This window comes from Camelus dromedarius, chromosome 6 (genome assembly GCF_036321535.1).
Source record: "Camelus dromedarius isolate mCamDro1 chromosome 6, mCamDro1.pat, whole genome shotgun sequence".
Classification (NCBI taxonomy): Eukaryota; Metazoa; Chordata; class Mammalia; order Artiodactyla; family Camelidae; genus Camelus; species Camelus dromedarius.
Window position 1 is genome coordinate 76,745,013 of NC_087441.1, and position 17,396 is coordinate 76,762,408.

Sequence of the window (17,396 nt, forward strand, 5' to 3'; positions counted from 1 at the left end):
AATAATTACAGGAATAATTCAAGGCCTCAGAAGAGAATTTTCCTTTCCTTTCACCAGGGGCTGGGGGGCATTACAAAAGTGTCCTCTGCTGAGGCTGCAGGTTCAGGTAAGGGCTCCTTTCCTTCTAGTTCAACCTTTGTAAGAGGGCACAGCTCTTTTCAGACTCTGCAGTTGGGTAGAAATTGATTTTTGAAGTCTGTTCTTCTGCCCCAGGAGGCTGCCAAAACCTCAGTTCAGTTCCACAGCTGTTTCTTTCCAGAGACAAATACCCTCTGGGCAAAAGCAGCTTTTAGTTTTGAACTTAACCCTCTGAATTTTCAGTTTATCCTAGATTGTGGCCAGGTAATTCTTCAAGATCTTGTTAGCTCTTTTATGCTTTTAAGAAAATCTTTAAACATTTTATCCAGCTTTTTTTAGTTATCATTTCAGGATGCTGAAGGCCCAATGAAGATCATTTTTCTTTCATATTTTTGCAAGTTTGAATCACGTTCATGTAATACCAATTTAGAAATTGCACAAATACACACATTATGGAAGGATTCCAAAGACGCACTTGTGGGAGTAGAAACTTTGGGAGAATTTTATCACAGCTATCCATGCTATAATACTCTTTAAATCAGCCATACAACCTCGGAGTCTGTGTTTTGTTATTTACTTTTGAGGTTTAAAAAAAAATGTACAGATTGCCAAAACTTCTTGGCATAAATACAACTAAAACACAGACTGGAGGGTGGGGGTGAAGGAGAGCAGACTTATTTTCCATATTAATCACATAAGTTCGTTTACTACTGAAGGTTTTTCAGGCAGTTGAATTTAAAATAGTGTATCAGTTATTTTCTTCATGAATTTTAAAAACTGTGCCTTCCAGTTAGCTAGAAGGAAAGGTGATAACGAACACTGCTACACTCAGTTTGTTCTCAGGAGCCTGGGGATCTCTGGGAAAGTCACTCAATGGAGTCTATGAGTATAAGACAGCAAGAGGGGACTCCTGCTCAAGAAAGCTCATGCCTTGATCTACAGTAAACTGAAGGCACATTTCTACAAGGCGGCAGCAACTTCAAAAAGCAATAGTTTCATCATAGTAACCTATGATGAAAAAGAATATGAAAATCAATACATGTGTGTATATGTATGACTGAAACATGATGCTGTACACCAGAAATGGACACAAAATTGTAAACTGATTATACCGCAATAAAAAAAAGAGAAAAAATAAAAGATACATGCATCATAGCAGTACTATTTAAAATAGCCACAACATGGAAACAACCTAAATGTCAATCAATAGATGAATGGATAAAGAAGTAGTGGTATATATGTATGATGGAATACTACTCGGCCATAAAAAAGGAATGAAATAATGCCATTTGCAGCAACATGGATGAACCTGGAGATTGTCATTCTAAGTGAAATAAGCCAAAAAGAGAAAGAAAAATACCATATGCTGTCACTCATATGTGGAATCTAAAAAAAAAAAAAAAAGACACAAATGAACTTATTTACAAAACAGAAACAGACTTACAGACATAGAAAACAAACTTATGGTTACCAGGGGGAAAAGGTGGTGGGAAGAGATAAATTAGGAGGTCAAGATTTGCAGATGCTAACTACCATATATAAAATAGATAAACAAGTTTCTACTGTATAGCACGGGGAACTATATTCAATATCTTGTAGTAACCTATAATGAAAAAGAATCTGAAAAGGGATATATGTATGTATACATATGACTTAAACCTTATGCTGTATATCAGAAATTGACACAACATTGTAAACTGACTATACTTCAATTTTTTTAAAAAAGCAATAGTTAAGTGCCTCTTAAATGTGTCTCCTTGGTCAGCCATTGTACCTTAAGCAGAGAGCTGGAGATTACAAATTCCCTGAAGAGGGAAACAAGATAGCACTAATAAGGAAAGACATTAGGACCCATGTAAAACTAAAGGAAAAAAAAAAACTAAGAGTATATACTTAAAGATGTTCCCATTTAACAATCTGTAAAATAAAGCAACAGTGGTTGCTAGTTCATAATGTTGACTGAACACAGTAAAATATTTTTCACATTGAAAAGAATTATAAGGGAGAAGGTATAGTTCAGTAGTGGAGCACATGCCTAGCATGCACGAGGTCCTGGGTTGAACCCTCAATGGCTCCATTAAATTAATAAATAAATAAACCTAATTACCTCCTCCCAAAAAGTTTTATAATTTAAATTAAGACAAAAGATGATGCCTATAAGTAAACCCCATTTAACACTGTCTATACGTGCATCCCACTTAAACTTCAGTAATATGTCCTCAGACAACAAATTCATTCAGACATCAAGTTGTGCTTTATCTTCAAATTATTTTAACCCTTGACTCACAGCGATGTAAGCCGGTGAAGAATATATCGATTTCGTTATCCTGTTGCTCCACTGTTCTCCCTACCAATATGGCTCAGTAATGTCAGAAAGGCCCTACTGTGAAAAAACATATTTAAGAAGTTGCACCAGGGTTGACTTCTTTAGAATCAGATCTACCCTGATAGCCCTGGGATGTTCTCAGGTAACATGGAACATGTCATAGGAAATGAACCATTAGAAGACGCTTCTCAGGTTCTCACATTATGCCCCACAGCATTTATTGAAAGTAGTTTTTTTCAATTATTTTCATCAAATACTGTGTAGATACCAAAAAAGAATAAAGTATGTGTAAAGTAGCAAAAATAGCATTGTGACACTTAGACAAACACATGATTACCTACAACCTAACTAAAGAAACCCAGCATCAGTATCTAAGTCTCCTAAATGCTGGTCCCCAATCTCATTCCATTTCTGGCAGCCCCGTCTCTATCCCAAGTAACCATAATCCTGTTTTCTGTATTATTCCTTTGCTTTTTAAAATTCTTACCTAGTATGTATATATGTATATATATACACACACACAGTGTATTGTTTACTTTAGTACTTTATATAAATGGAATTATCAAGTGTCTTCTTGAATTTGGCTTTTTTTGCTCCTGAGATTGATCAGTGTTGGATGTGGTTGTAATTCACTCATTTTCCTGTTGTTTACTATTCCCTTGTATGACAATTCCACAATTTATTGATTCAGTCTACTATTGGGTCATTTCCAGTTTTTTGCTGTTAACAAACAGTGCTTCTAATAACATTTTTGCACTTATTTCCTGGTATCCATGTGCATGAGGTTCTCAGGAATATAGGCAAGTGTGGAATTTGTAGGTCATAAGATTGGTATATCTTCAACCCAGTTGGAGATTTACTTTTGATGTGGTTCTAATTTATACTCCCACCAAGAGCACATAGTAGTCTGGGGGCTCCATCATGTTCTCACATTTAAAATCTTTTGCCAGTCGAGTCAGTATGAATTAACTTCTCTTTGTGGTCTTAATTTTCATTCCCCCGATTCTTAGTGAGCTTGGACATCTTATATTTTCTGGCTTCCTGTTTTTCTTAAGTGAAATGACTTTGCTTTTTTTCCCTTTTTCTTTTTGGCCCATTTAATTGGATTGCTTGCCTTTTTTCTGTCGATTTTTTGTGATTTCTTTATACATCCTAAACTCTAATTCTTTGTCCGTTACAGACATTTCATGTATCTTCCGAATTTGGTTTGTCTTTTTAACTTACGGATATTTTGAGCAGTTCTTTATTTTAGAGGACTCATTAATGCCTTGTGGTGGGGCGGCTTGTTTCAGAAAGCCTTCTCTATGATATGGGCATGAAGATCTTCTCCATCAGTATATTAAGTGGAAATTATTTTTATGTTTGTGCTTAGGCCTGACTTCATTTTCCCCATAATTATCCCAATGCCTTTTCTTTAAAAGTCCCTTTTTCTTCATTAATATGGAATGCCAACTTATCACCCATCGAGTTTATGTATGTTTCAGGTCTGTTTCGGGGCCTTATTCTATTATGTTCATTGGCTTAATTATTGAAGTTTTATAATTATTCTTTACAATTTATCTCAGTAAAGGCCTGAATCAACATACGTTTGTCAGACATTAAGTTTTTAACATCTATGTTCACAAATTAGTTGGACTCATAATTTTCTTATACTGTCCTTCCAGGTTTTGAAATCAAGCTAAGGAGAGACACATAAAATAAACTAGGAATACTTCCTCTACTTCTGTATTTGAGAATAGTTTGTGCAGGACTAGAATTAATTCATGTAGCGTCATGTTTGGTAGAAATTAGAAGATATTTGAACCTCTTTGGGAAGGTACATGGAAGGGGCGACTTTTAACTACTGATTCAATTTCTTAATAGTGAAAATTCTCTTTAGTTGTCTTCCTCCTATTTCTCTATAAGTTTAATTTATACTTTTAAAAATATAGGGGGAGGGTATAGCTCAGCGGTAGAGTGCATATTTAGCATGCATAAAGTCTTGGGTTCAAGTCCTAGTACTTCCACTAAAAAATAAAATAAAATAAAAAATTAATTCAAAAATATGTAAAGATATCTAATTACCTTCCCCCCAAAGCAAACAAAAAACCCCAGAATTTGTTCATTTTATCTAACATTTTACATTTATTAGAATAATATTTGAATATTAATTTCTTACCATTTAAACTATACAGAGTGTTTGGTTATGCCCATCCCCCACTTTCATTGCTAGTATTATTTTTTCATTGTTTTCTTCTTGCTCAGTCTTACCAGAGTTCGTCAATTTTGCTGTTTATTTCAAATAATCAATTTTTGGCTTTGTTGGTTCTCTGTATTTTATATCTGTTTTCTTCCCATGGGTCCTCTATTATTTCTTGCCTGTTGTTAGAGGGTAGATTCAGGTTTTATTTATCTAAATTTTTAAGCTCATTTGCTTTGAGGCTTTTTTATTTTCTAACAACGACTTAAAGCTCTGTATTTCCTTCTAAGAACCACATCAGCTTCATCACACAAGTTGAATAGGCAGCATTTTCATTACCATTCAGTTCTCAGAACTTTCTAATTTTCATCATGATTTCTTATTTAAGCTATGATTTTTTAGAAGTGTTTCATTTCTGAAAGTATGAAGTTTTGTCTTTTTTGTTTGTTTGTTTGTTTGTTAACTATTTCTAACTTAATTTTGCTGTGGTCAGAGAGTGTGTTCTCCATAAAACAGTCATTTCATCATCTAGTTCAGATTATCATCTAGGCCACCATCATCTAGATAATCTCAGGAAGTATCTAATTATCCATTAAACCTAACTACTGGTTTTTTTTAATGTTTTAAAATTTGATTGATTGATTGATTGATTCAATGGAGGTACCAGGGATTGAACCCAGGACCTAAACCTAACTACTGTCTTGATATCAACATCTTTTTATTTCTGAAAGTTCTATGTATTCTTTTTTCAAGTCTGCTTATTTAATTTTATAGCACTTTAGCTATAATTTAATCCCCTCTTTTTAAAAGCAAATATTTTAGGAATGCTAAACATAGCCATTTTTACTGTCTGATAAATGCAATATGTGAAAGTTTTGCCCGCCTGGCTCAGCTATTTGGTTTACTCTGACAGTATTTACTCACGTTGCCCTGTTCCTTGTGTGTTTGCAATTTCGATGACGAGCTCTCATTTTCTGACTTGTCGTTTGCAAGTATCCCTTGAGGCCTGGCTTGATGGTGGATAGAATGTTTGCTTTTGGTTCTTCCAGGTTCCTGAGGACACGTTTACACCAAAATGCTACTGATAGTCTTTTTGGACCACCCAGATGACATGACTTCAGTCTGCAAATGCTGTGTGCTGGTTTGTTAAGAATTAATGGGAAAGGGGGAGGGTTTGGCTCAGTGGTAGAGTGCGTGCTTAGCATGCGTGAGGTCCTGGGTTCAATCCCCAGTACCTCTGTTAAAAAATAAATAAATGATTAATTAATGGGAGAGCCTTCTTTCCAGTAAACCTAATTTCAATTTTAAGACAGATAATTTTTCTCTCAGTGTTCTTGCAATTTACATTGTAATTGAGGATTTAATCCCCTAAGGTTCTATGCAGGGAGAATCACCTATGAGACCCTGACCTTGAGTAGTTTTCCCTCCTGTCAAGTATCTGCCCCCAACCTGACACCCTGTGAAAAGTGAATTTCAAGTTCACCTAAATTTGGCAAATATATTCAGGGTGGTAGCTCCGTTTACTTGTAAGAATTCTCATTTTTATTAATTTTTGGCTCCTAAGGGAGTCTGGATCGGAAGGTACCTTCTTTCGTAACTCCAGAAACAGAACACCAATAACACACTTTCTTATTACTTCAGTTAGTGTATATATGACTGTGTGTGTATATAAAAATATCTGCTTTCTACTGTTATTAAAAAGTCAATAATGGTCTGACATATGTCTGAGCCTATGTCTGAGGATAACATTAAGACATTTGTACTTATTTTACTTAACTAACATTTTTGATAGCCTGTTATTTTCAATTTGTGTTGTTTCCATGTTAGTTGTCTGTGAATCCATGAAAGCCCCTCAAGAATATCTTCTACATGGAGTCTGGGACCCTTGACAGCTCCACAGAGTGGTTTTTTCCTTCTCCTGAAAAGAAGATGAAATAAAACTGTGTCTTGTGACCTTTTCCGGAAGACAGAGAATATATAATGTCATCAGATTCTCTGCTAAGTCTTTTTGTTTGTGCTTTATTTGCTTATCTGTGAAATTACGTTTGCCTGGGATTTATGTTTCTATAAAATAGTAGAGACAAACAAGAGTCTCAGTGTCCCAAATGAGGTAAGAAATTTGTGTTCGGCTGTCAGTAAGAGCTGACAATTTCTGCTCAGAGAAAAGTGATAGAGTCTGGACATCGACCTTGTGGACCGGCAGCTCATTCTGGGTGTGGAGACAAAGCCCAGGGGGATTTAGAATAAAAAGTTAAAAAAAAAAGTACATAGAGTAGGAGGGAAAAACTAAGCCTGTTTAGATCCATGTACACAAATGTCTTCATGTAACTACTTTGGCAACAGCTAAAAACATATTGATCTATATAACTGAACAATGTTGGATTTGCTGGTTAACCACGTTCCTTTACAAGAAGAAAAGTTTTTTAATAAATAGATAATTTCAACATGTTGTGACAGTATTTTTTCCTGAAGTACTTTCCTTCTTTTCCTATAACAAAACTGGAAGAGTCTATGAGTTATTTAATGCTGACAGAGGGCCTACAAGGTGCCAAGACGTCGGTGCCGAGATGTCGCAAACATTATGTAACTTAATTCATCTCCAGTAACCCTAGTCTCCAATTTTGAAAATCAGATAAATGAGGGACATGGAGACTAAATCATGTGTTCAAGTTTACTCGTGTATTAAATAGAGAAACTATGATTTAAGCTAATCTGTGTAAAACCTCTAATTTTTCCAGTATAATTCGTACTAGAAAACAAGCTAGCACAAGTTTAATTGTTTTTACTTAAAATGATGTTCCAATCTGGAGTGTTAAAGAAATAGAGAGATACTTTTATAATTCAGATTTGAGAAGCAGTTTTCCTTTTCTTTTTTTGTACTTTTTAATTAATTAATTAATTTATTTATTTTTAATTTGTGGGGAGGAGGTAATTAGGTTTAGTTTTTTTTTTTTAGAGGAGGTGCTGGGGATTGAACCCAGGGCCTTATGCATGCTAAGCATGCGCTCTATCACTTGAGCTATACCCCTCCCCACTAGCAATTTTATTTTTCTTAAAGGAATGACTTTCCTTTCCAGAACAAGGAAGCTTAAAGAGCTTAGTAGATCATTGAAGGTGGACATAAAGTTATTATTTTAGCTGATCTATATGCCCATGTGTCTGTAACCAAACTGAATACACATATGTGCATGCATAAAAAAATAAATAAAAAAGAAAACATGTCTTTGATTAAGAAAAGAGGGCTTACAGTAGTGGACTGCAGGCAGCATTACATAGGGATAATTTGTTCTAGAGTTTTCACACATGGTAGGCATGCAATTAACAATTGTTGCATGAATTAATGGATGGTGAGTGAATACATTCTCACTAAGACAATGAGATACGGGTCTTCTCTAAGCTCTAATCAACAGTCATGACCCAGCTAACCACCACAGGACTGAACATTGAGAGGCCCACCTAGGGGCCCGGGCGAGTAATTGCTTCATTTGAGTTTTGTGCTGTAGAGCCAGGCAGTAGGAGGTTATTATACACACACACATACATACACACACATACATATACATACATAATCATATATGCCATATATATCATATATGTTATATATATGTATTGTATGATGTTTGCTATAGGTTCATTTTCAACAAGTTTAATCTGATTAAGGAGGTTCCTTACATTTTCTATCTTTCTAAGACTTTTGGTTGTCATCAATACATAGGTGTGGAATTTTATTAATTTTTTTAACATTTATTCTAGATGATCGTGTGATCTTTTTCTCTTTTTTCTTTTTTGCTGATGGGATGATTTCCATGATTTACTTTTTTTTAACACTTTTTATTGAAATACAGTTGATGTACAATATCATATGTTACAGGTGTACAATATAGTGATTCACAGTTTTTAAAGGTTATACTCCATTTGTTATTGTAAAATACTTGCCATATTCCCTGTTGTATGATATATCCTTGTAGTTTTATTTTGTAGTATTTTATTTTTATTTTATATATTTATTGTATACATATTTACATTATATATTTATTATGTAAAATACGTAACAGTTTGTACCTCCTAACCCCCTGTCTCCATATGGTCCCTCCCCCTTCGCTCTTCCCACTGGTAACCACTAGTTTGTTCTCTACATCTGTGAGTCTGGTTTTTGTTGTTGTTGTTGTTGTTGTTATATTCACTGGATTGTCGTAGTTTTTAATTCCACGTATAAGTGATATCATATAATATTTGTCTTCTCTGACTTATTTCACTTAGCATAATGCCCTCCAAGTCCATCCATGTTGCTGCAAATGGCAAAATTTCATTATTTTTTATGGCCGAGTAATATTCTATTGCATTGCACTACATTTCCTTTATCCAATCATCTGTCAATAGATATTTAGTTTGCTTCCATATCTTGGCTATTGTAAATAATGCTCCTATGAACATTGGGGTGCATGGACCTTTTTGAATTAGTGTGTTTGGGGTTTTTTTTGGATATACACCCAGGAGTGGAATTACTGGATTATATGGTAGTCCCATTTTTAGTTTTCTGAGAAACCTCCATGCTGTTTTCTACACTGGCTGCACCAATTTACATTCCCACCAACAGTGTATGAGAGTTCCCTTTCCTCCACATGCTTCCCAAAATTTGTTATTGGTTTTCTTTTTGATGATAGCCATTCTGACAGTTGTGAAGTGATACCTCATTATGGTTTTGATTTGCATTTCCCTGATGATGAGTGAGGTTGAGCATCTTTTCTTGTGCCTATTGGCCATCTGCACTTCCTCTTTGGAAAAGTGTCTATTCAGGTTTTCAGCCGATTTTTAATTGTTTTTTGGACAGGTTTTTTGATGTTGAGTTGTATGAGCTGTTTATATATGTTGGGTATTAATCTCTTACCAGTCATATCATTTGAAAACATTTTCTTCCATTCAGTAGGTTGAGTTTTCATTTTGTCAGTGGTTTCCTTTGCTGTGCAAAAGCTTTTAAGTTTAATTAGGCCCCATTTGTTTATTTTTGCTTGTATTTATATTTTTTAACTATAAAGCATTTTTTATTAATGAAATTCTTTTAGGAAAATTGATTTGAAACTAGTGGATCACTTATTTTTTTCCAATCACAAAGGGCAGTCAAATGTGCTTACACATATTCAAGAAATCAATCATCTAAGTTATAAATAATTAGTAGTTCATTTGTGTCCTTTTTTTTTTAGATTCATATAAGTGATATCATACGGCATTTTTGTTTCTCTTTCTGGCTTACTTCACTTAGAAGAACAATCTCCAGGTCCATCCATGTTGCTGCAAATGACATTATTTTATTCTTTTTTATGGCTGAGTAATATTCTATTCTTTTGCTTTTATTTCCTTTGCCTTAGGAGACAGATCTGATTTACTTTTTTTCAAAAAAAAAAAAAATCTTTTATTGAAGTGTAGTTGATTTACAGTGCTAGTTTCAGGTGTACAGCAAAGTGATTCAGTTATACATATATACACACATATGTATTTTCTTTTCAGATTCTTTTCATTATATGTTATTACAAGAAATTGAGTAGAGTACCCTGTGCTATTCAGTACGTCCCTGTTATTTACGTATTTTATATATAGTAATGTGTGTCTGTTAATCCCCAACCCCTAATTTATCCCTCCCTACCCTTTCCCCTTTGATATCAGTTTGTTTTGCATGTCTGTGAGTCTCTTTTTGGCTTGTAAATAGAATTTGTATAAATTTTTGTTTTTAGATTCCACATATAAGTGATATCATATGATATTTGTCTTTCTCTGGCTGACTTACTTCACTTAATGTGATAATCTCTAGGTTGATCCATGTTGCTGAAAATGGCATTATTCCATTCTTTTTTATGACTGAGTAGTATTCCAGTGTATAAATATACCATAGCTTCTTTATCCAGTCATCTGTCGATGGGCATTTAGGTTCCTTCCATGTCTTGGCTATTGTAAATAGTGCTGCTGTGAACACAGAGATCCATGTGTCTTTTCAAATTATGGTTTTGACTGTTAATACAGTTGCATTTCTTTTAGTATATTCCACTTGGTATGGATGTATACATTTTCATATATGGCTGTATTCACATAATAATATTTGTCTTAGTATATGTATATCTCTATTTATGAGAAAGATGGTCTATAATTCTATTTTAATAATCTGGTGCAACTGCAGTGTTGATTTTACACTGGTTTCATAAAATAAATTGAAAGATATTTAAAAACAAACAAACAAACAATAAAACAGTGCCCTGAAGGAATGTTGCAGCCAAGGTGACCCGGAGTTTCCAGTGGGTGAGTGGAAAGGCAGCTGGCAACGTGGAGGCTGGTGAACCAGCAACAGGGTACTTTCAAGACACCGTGTCAAGACTTTCATTCCTGGAGGCGACTACCAAGAACAAAGCTGAGATGCCCCCATGCCAGGGTACTAGTCAACAGCTAAAGGAATTCAAGTTTGGAAATGACTGTGATCCTCTGACCAGAGCTGAAGCCCTCCCTTGTGTGGCATGAATGGGTGATTCTTGCTGGATGGATGTGTTGGTGAGCAACACTTTAAAGCCCTGGACTGCAATTAATTCATGCATATTTATATGTGTCTGTACATGCACGCACGCACACACACACACACACACACAAAATCATATCCTGAGATTTAAAACACTCAAACTCTGAAAAAACCTGTATCATGAAGGCATTCCTTACTTCAGCCTGAGAAACAGAATGGGCCATTCTGGTCAAAGAAGTTTCTGCTACTCCAGTCATTCTCATATATCCAACACAAGGCATCGTGAAGATGGTCTCTGGAGAGCCCTTATAAAACCCATTCCTTTGAGAACACAGTCCAAGGGCTCATAAAACTCTAAGTGCTGTGAATTAGTTCAGAGTGTCTGCAGACCTTATAATTTGTATGCAAAATTATAAGGATGCTTTTCAGAGTTTTTCTAGGACTTCTGCCAAATTCTCAAACCTCTATCATCCAGAAGAACTTCCGAAGCATAAATTCACAGATATTCTAGAGTGATGAATTCAACACCTATCACCAGACATCTAAAATATGACACATATTTTAGAAAGAGTCACACACCCATTACGACTTGAATATTCCTGTCAGAAGTAGAGTAATCTCCCAGAGCTCTACATGTTATGGTTTACCTTGTTTAATTATATCTAGTAAACTTCAATAAAACGTTATTAAATAAAAAATTAATTTGGATCTTTGTATATTTAGGGTTTTTGTGGTTCTAACCATGTGTAATATGAAATAAAAGGTACTGTGGCAATAAGCAAAAGTAGAGTGTATCTAGTTATACATAGATTGTGGTACATGTATATAACAGTGGTGTACTGGTAAACTAGCCCTAAAAATAAAACAAAACCAAAATTCACCCCTCCCCTGCAAAAAATGAATGCATAGCTTTGTATATTATCAGATATGATTCCTTTCATTTGCTTTTAAATTTCACAAACAGCTCACCTGAAAAAATAGTTTCACTTCAAGGATATTCAAGGTCAACCCATAAAAACCATATATATTTTTTACAAGTTCATGTGTCTAGTATTTTTATATGTCGGCTAAATTTCAGTTAATGGTAAAAATTACAGAAGCTTATGTTTCCAAAGATTAATTAACTCCTTTTTAGAGACTGTGGGGGAAATAACAAACTGAACCTGAGGTAAGTCTGGAAATGCATGAACGTGAGTAGCAGTGGTGAGTCTTTATTGAGCACTGATTACCTGCTACAGCGATGCTAAGATCCTTACAGGAACTGTGTTATTGAATCCTCTCAAAAGCCCTGTGACATAGATATTATCTCCACTTTAAACAGGAAAGAAATGAAGACGGAGACATTCAGTAACTCAGCCAGATCCCACAACGCAGAAGTTTTTTTCTGACTCCGAATCCCAAGCAGCTTAAAAGCGATGTGTTGGTACTTCTTGGTCTACTTCCGGTCCTCAGCACCCCTTCCAAACAACACTGGGTCTTGTGGCCCCCAGTTTCTTCTTCATTTTTAATCTTCCCATCCACATCAGGAAATCCTTCTTCCTGAAAATGATTTTCAACTTTGTCCCTCTTCTTCTCAATATGCCTCAGTCTCATGTATAAAGTGACAAGCAAAAATAAAACTCTAAACCTTGAAACTGCGCTTGACCTTATGTTGCATCTCATCAAAATTTTACACCATAGTCTTCGCTGTACACCTCAAACTAACATTGTAAATCAAGTACACTTCAATAAAAAAATTCAAACAAATTTTTTTACACCATAGTAGCAAAAAACAAAGAAAAACTAAAACCACTCAGTTGTAGTCTCCTTTCCCTCTGACTGTTTCTCAGGACACTTGCCTCTCTCAAGAATGAACTCTTTTTACTTTCCAGATTCATACACAAGGCCCAGAGTCTCTTAGATACTAACCCTTTCCAAAACTCAGAGCATCGCAGCCACGAAGCTGCAGACCTTGGGATGGGCAGAACCTTGAGCTATCCGCTCTGTCCGTCACTGCCCCCTCTTTTGCCTCAGTGAGCCATGTATCTTCCCATTTTGTAGCCAAGACTGAAAAAGGCAGAAAGCATTACCCCATGTAGCCCAACAAACAGGACTAGTCTTTAAGGCACTGGTTTCAAAAAATAATTTTAGCAGCCTTTCTGGGAGTGTCATTTTATTCAGAAGCCTCAAATTAAAAAAAGAAAACAAATCTTTGGTTAAGACTCTGGGAAGGGGGACAGTGTAGCTCAGTGGTAGAGCACATGCTTAGCATACATAAGGTCCTGGGTTCAATGCCCAGAACCTCCATTAAAAAAAAAAAAAAAGAAAGTAAAGAAAAAGAAGAAAGAAAAGAAAAGGAATTTAATTTTTTTAATTTAAAAATAATTTAAAAAATACTCTGGAAATTTGGACACCCACCCCAGCCCATCCCTGACCAGCCTGAGAGATTCCAGCATCCCCCATTGCTCTCAGTGGCACTGTTTGAAAACTATGTTGAATATTTAACAGATGTCAGATATACATGTATGTATATATAGCTTTTCCTGAGTGATCTGGTCAGTTCTGCAGCCTCTCCTCATAAACAAAGTCAAACAAAAATCTATCATTTGTCCAACATGCACCTTCCTTCCAGGTAAAATTAAACATGAAAAAAATGCCTATTTATTCAATTGAACTGGTTGGGAAATGTTAGAAATGATAAGTGATGGTTTTTATTAAAAATGCTATGAAAGTATTGAGTAAAAATCAACAGATGTTGTCCAAGTTGTCTCAGGCCTCACAGCTGACAGTGAAATATGATCGGCCCAAATTCCAGCTCAGACTCAGCCCCGGGACCTGTGAGAGTGTCTGTGGCGGCCGCTCGAGTCTCGAGTCTCTGGTGAGTCAGCACGTGTCACGTCTAGAACCCTCCTCAGACCCACATCCTCTGCTGGCTGCTGCCTCTCTGCTACCCCCCAGAATCATCATCTTCACTGCCTTACCTGTGCCTTACCTTCGTCCCTGCCCACTCTGACCTGATTTCTATTTCGACAATTCTGCAAGAAAATAAAAAACAGAAACAGTGGCTTCTCCAAACGACCTCCCTGTTGCCAAATCCAAAATCCCCATCTCTACTGATCTCTTTCCAGCATTTCCCTGTTGAAGCTTCTTCGGTGGCTGTGGCGGTGATGCTGACTTGGCTTTTTCTATTTCCACCTCCTTCTCTTCTTCCTTGTCCCATACCCGAAAAGACCGTGCCCTCCAGTGCCCCCAGGTTGGGTCCTCAGGCCATATTTTTTTCAAGTCAGTCTACCTATTTTCCCGGTACTCTGGTCCCAACCCATCCCTTCCAGCGTATATGAATATGATTCTCAAATTTTGACTCTTAGCTCCCCCTGGAGATGCAGATCCACATATCCTGTTGGACACTTCCACTGGGCTGTATCAATTGGCACACCAAACTCCACATGAGGTTAAACTCAACATTGTCCGCATTCCTTGGTGGCCGCACCAGATAGTCTCAAGTTCAGTGAATCATACCACAATGTACCCACAGACTCCTGCCTGAAAACTGGAGGTTTGTCTTAACATCTGTCCATGCACGGGAGCTCTCAGTAATCTCTGCATAATCTCTGCATCCCCAGCTGGGAAGGGGGGCTTGGGCCATGCCTGGGTGTACGAGTCACACTTTTTCTCTTTTTTTTTTTTTTTGGCATTAAACTGAACCAATGTCAAGTGCTTTTCTGACAGTGGAAATAGGAACACATGGAGTTTCTCGCTTTATGTCTGTCAGTGGCTCCTTACTCAAGTCAGAATGCTGCCTTACTCCTCCATCTCCTCTTCACAGCCACACCTTCAAAAGCACCCTGGGCTCCAGGAGAATCCAACCTCTAGTCAATCTCAAAGATCAGCTCTCAAGCCTTCTCAAGTGATTTCCTCTTTGAATTTATTTATTTATTTTTAATGGAGGGACTGGGGACTGAACCCAGGACCTCGTGCATGCTAAGCACTACCCTCCCCTGAGCTCTACCAATTACTGAGCTCTACCCTCCCCTCGTGTTTTCTCTTTGAATCCTCTGCCCTGATGACTTCACCAAAGTCCAGCTATTCCTCAAGCCTGAGCTCAGCTATTCGACTCTTCAGGAAACCCTCCGTGTTTCTGTCCTGTGCAAACCACCGCAAACTCATCGTCACAACAGAATTACTTACTATTTACCTATCTACCCAACCGCATCACCAGTCCACCAACATGACAAAAATCAAGATTACTTTCATCTCTGCACCCACTCCAACTAGCACAGCACCTGAATGCTTCCTTGGGGAAGAGACGAATAGGTCTGGGAGATTCCTAAAGGAGGCTTCCTCAATTCCTCTTTGAAAGTTATGGTAAAATGGCAGTACCACTAGGGGGCACAGAATTATAACAGAATTTTCCCATCCACTGGAGCCAAGGAGATAGTTTCCTTCTGTTAGCAACTTCTTCACATAGTTTCTAAATATATGGATCTTAGGAAGATCAAATAAAAGATAAAATTAAAATTAAATCAAATTAAAATATCAAATTTGAACTGTATTCAAATTACTTCCAGAAAGAAGTGTTCAAGTAGTTGACTGAAAGAGAGTGATGTTGCTATGCTAACATCTCAGAAAAAAATGAAATCAGCTTTACTCAAGTACAATGAACATTTATGAATAAAATTGAAGGTAGTGTTAGGGAAAAGGTAAAAATGTAAATACAATTCCAGGAAATTGATACTATGAGATTTGGGGCTGTTTCAAAATTTTCAATACAAAATAAAATAAAATAAAATAAAATAAAATAAAATAAAATAAAATAAAAGAGTATCTATGCAGGGAAGCCTTTATTTCTGCAGGCAAAGGGAAGAGAACATTGAGGGTGTTTCTGTGTTTGAAATAAAACCCCAAATCTTGCTTTACAACAACTACTGGTCACTTTCCAATACTTTTATTCTGGAAGGAAAAACTGTCAAAATTACTAACACACAATAATAGGCTAAACTTTTTTTCTTTCAAAAGTTAATAGAGCTTAGTAGTTAAAAATCTGGCTTTGGTTTTTGTTTGTGTGGCTTTTGTGTGGCTTTTGTTTTTGCATTCAATACCTGTAAGTTTGAGTCCTGACTCAACTACTTATCCGTCTTGAAAAATTACTAACTTGCCGGAGCCTCAGTTTCTTCCCCTCTAAACTGGATCTGACTGTGGTGTCTGTGTACGAAGCCATTGTCAGAATCAAGGGACATGAGTCTTGTAAACCACAGTAAATACACGCTAAATATTTGCAGTTATTTTGCTCTGACAATGGTGATCAGCACGTTATTTTAGTGGTTCCTAAGAATATAAATTTCGATAGTTGCTGGGATGAAAATGGTGAGACTTTCTGAGGCTTTTCCCCACTATGTGTCTGCATCCCTGGGGCAGAGGCTGCTCTGAAGGGGACTCACCTCACCCACTGCAGGCAGGGCTGGGACCCTGCTGTATTAGAACCTCCATGTGGTCTGGCCAGGCTCCTGTGATGTCTGATGTTGCCCTGAGTGGTGCTCTGATTAATGTCTGCTTATGGGGGAGACAGATTGAGAAGCTTAGCATCATATCTCTTAGATAAGAATCCTTAATCGACTAAAAATGATACTGTGATACACAAAAATAATAAGAGGAAGTAAATATATGTCTTGAATCCATGGTTATAAGAAGACACCTGAGAAACACACTTATAGTCCTGTGCTTGTGGGCTTGGGTATGATCTCACGGGAGGGAATTAAAGCTGAGGGAAAGGCGGTGCAGCTTCCAGGGTACACTGCTCAGGAGTTGGGAGACTTGGCTTCCACTTCCAAGGCAAGTCACTGAACAGCAAACAACACTGGGTTCCTATTTCTTAACCATCAAATTCCCTTTCTGCTCTAAGGGTTGAGGATTTTATTTATCATCACCACTGTTTGACCCAGAATTTCATGGCAAATCAAGATGTACCCACATCACAAAAAAAGTAGCATTTAAATTACTCACTAGTAGATCAGAACCATGACCATGACTTGATGGGAGGGTAGGTTATGGTGGGAGGGGAGACAGATGGGAAGGTGTGGGGGGAGTTCACGGAGAAGAAGGAAATGGGGAGAGTCATGGGGTCACCGACATTTTGTGAAACCAACTCACACTGAGTTATTTGTGCCTTAAAAATCTTTCCTGGATGTCTCTAGCTCTTGGATAGAATTTTCAATATTACTATTTTAGAGTGGCTTTCAGAAGAAAAATATAAAGGGATAGAAGGCACACTAAAATAAACTATGTCCAGTCACCATTTTCAATGGAAACCATCTCCAGGTAGACTTCAAAAGATAAGT

General features: G+C 36.7%; 1 long non-coding RNA gene across 2 annotated transcripts in view; it reads right to left on the reverse strand.

The window, feature by feature from the left end:
- Positions 1–17,396, reverse strand: part of LOC135321507 (uncharacterized) — a 39,075-nt gene that overhangs the window by 17,652 nt on the left and 4,027 nt on the right. The window contains exon 4 of one of the 2 annotated variants that reach the window (XR_010381333.1): positions 15,974–16,608. The exons of the other annotated variant lie outside the window; for it this stretch is intronic. This is a non-coding gene — a long non-coding RNA (uncharacterized LOC135321507). Of the gene's footprint in view, positions 1–15,973; positions 16,609–17,396 lie in introns of those variants that run through there. 2 annotated transcript variants of the gene reach the window in all.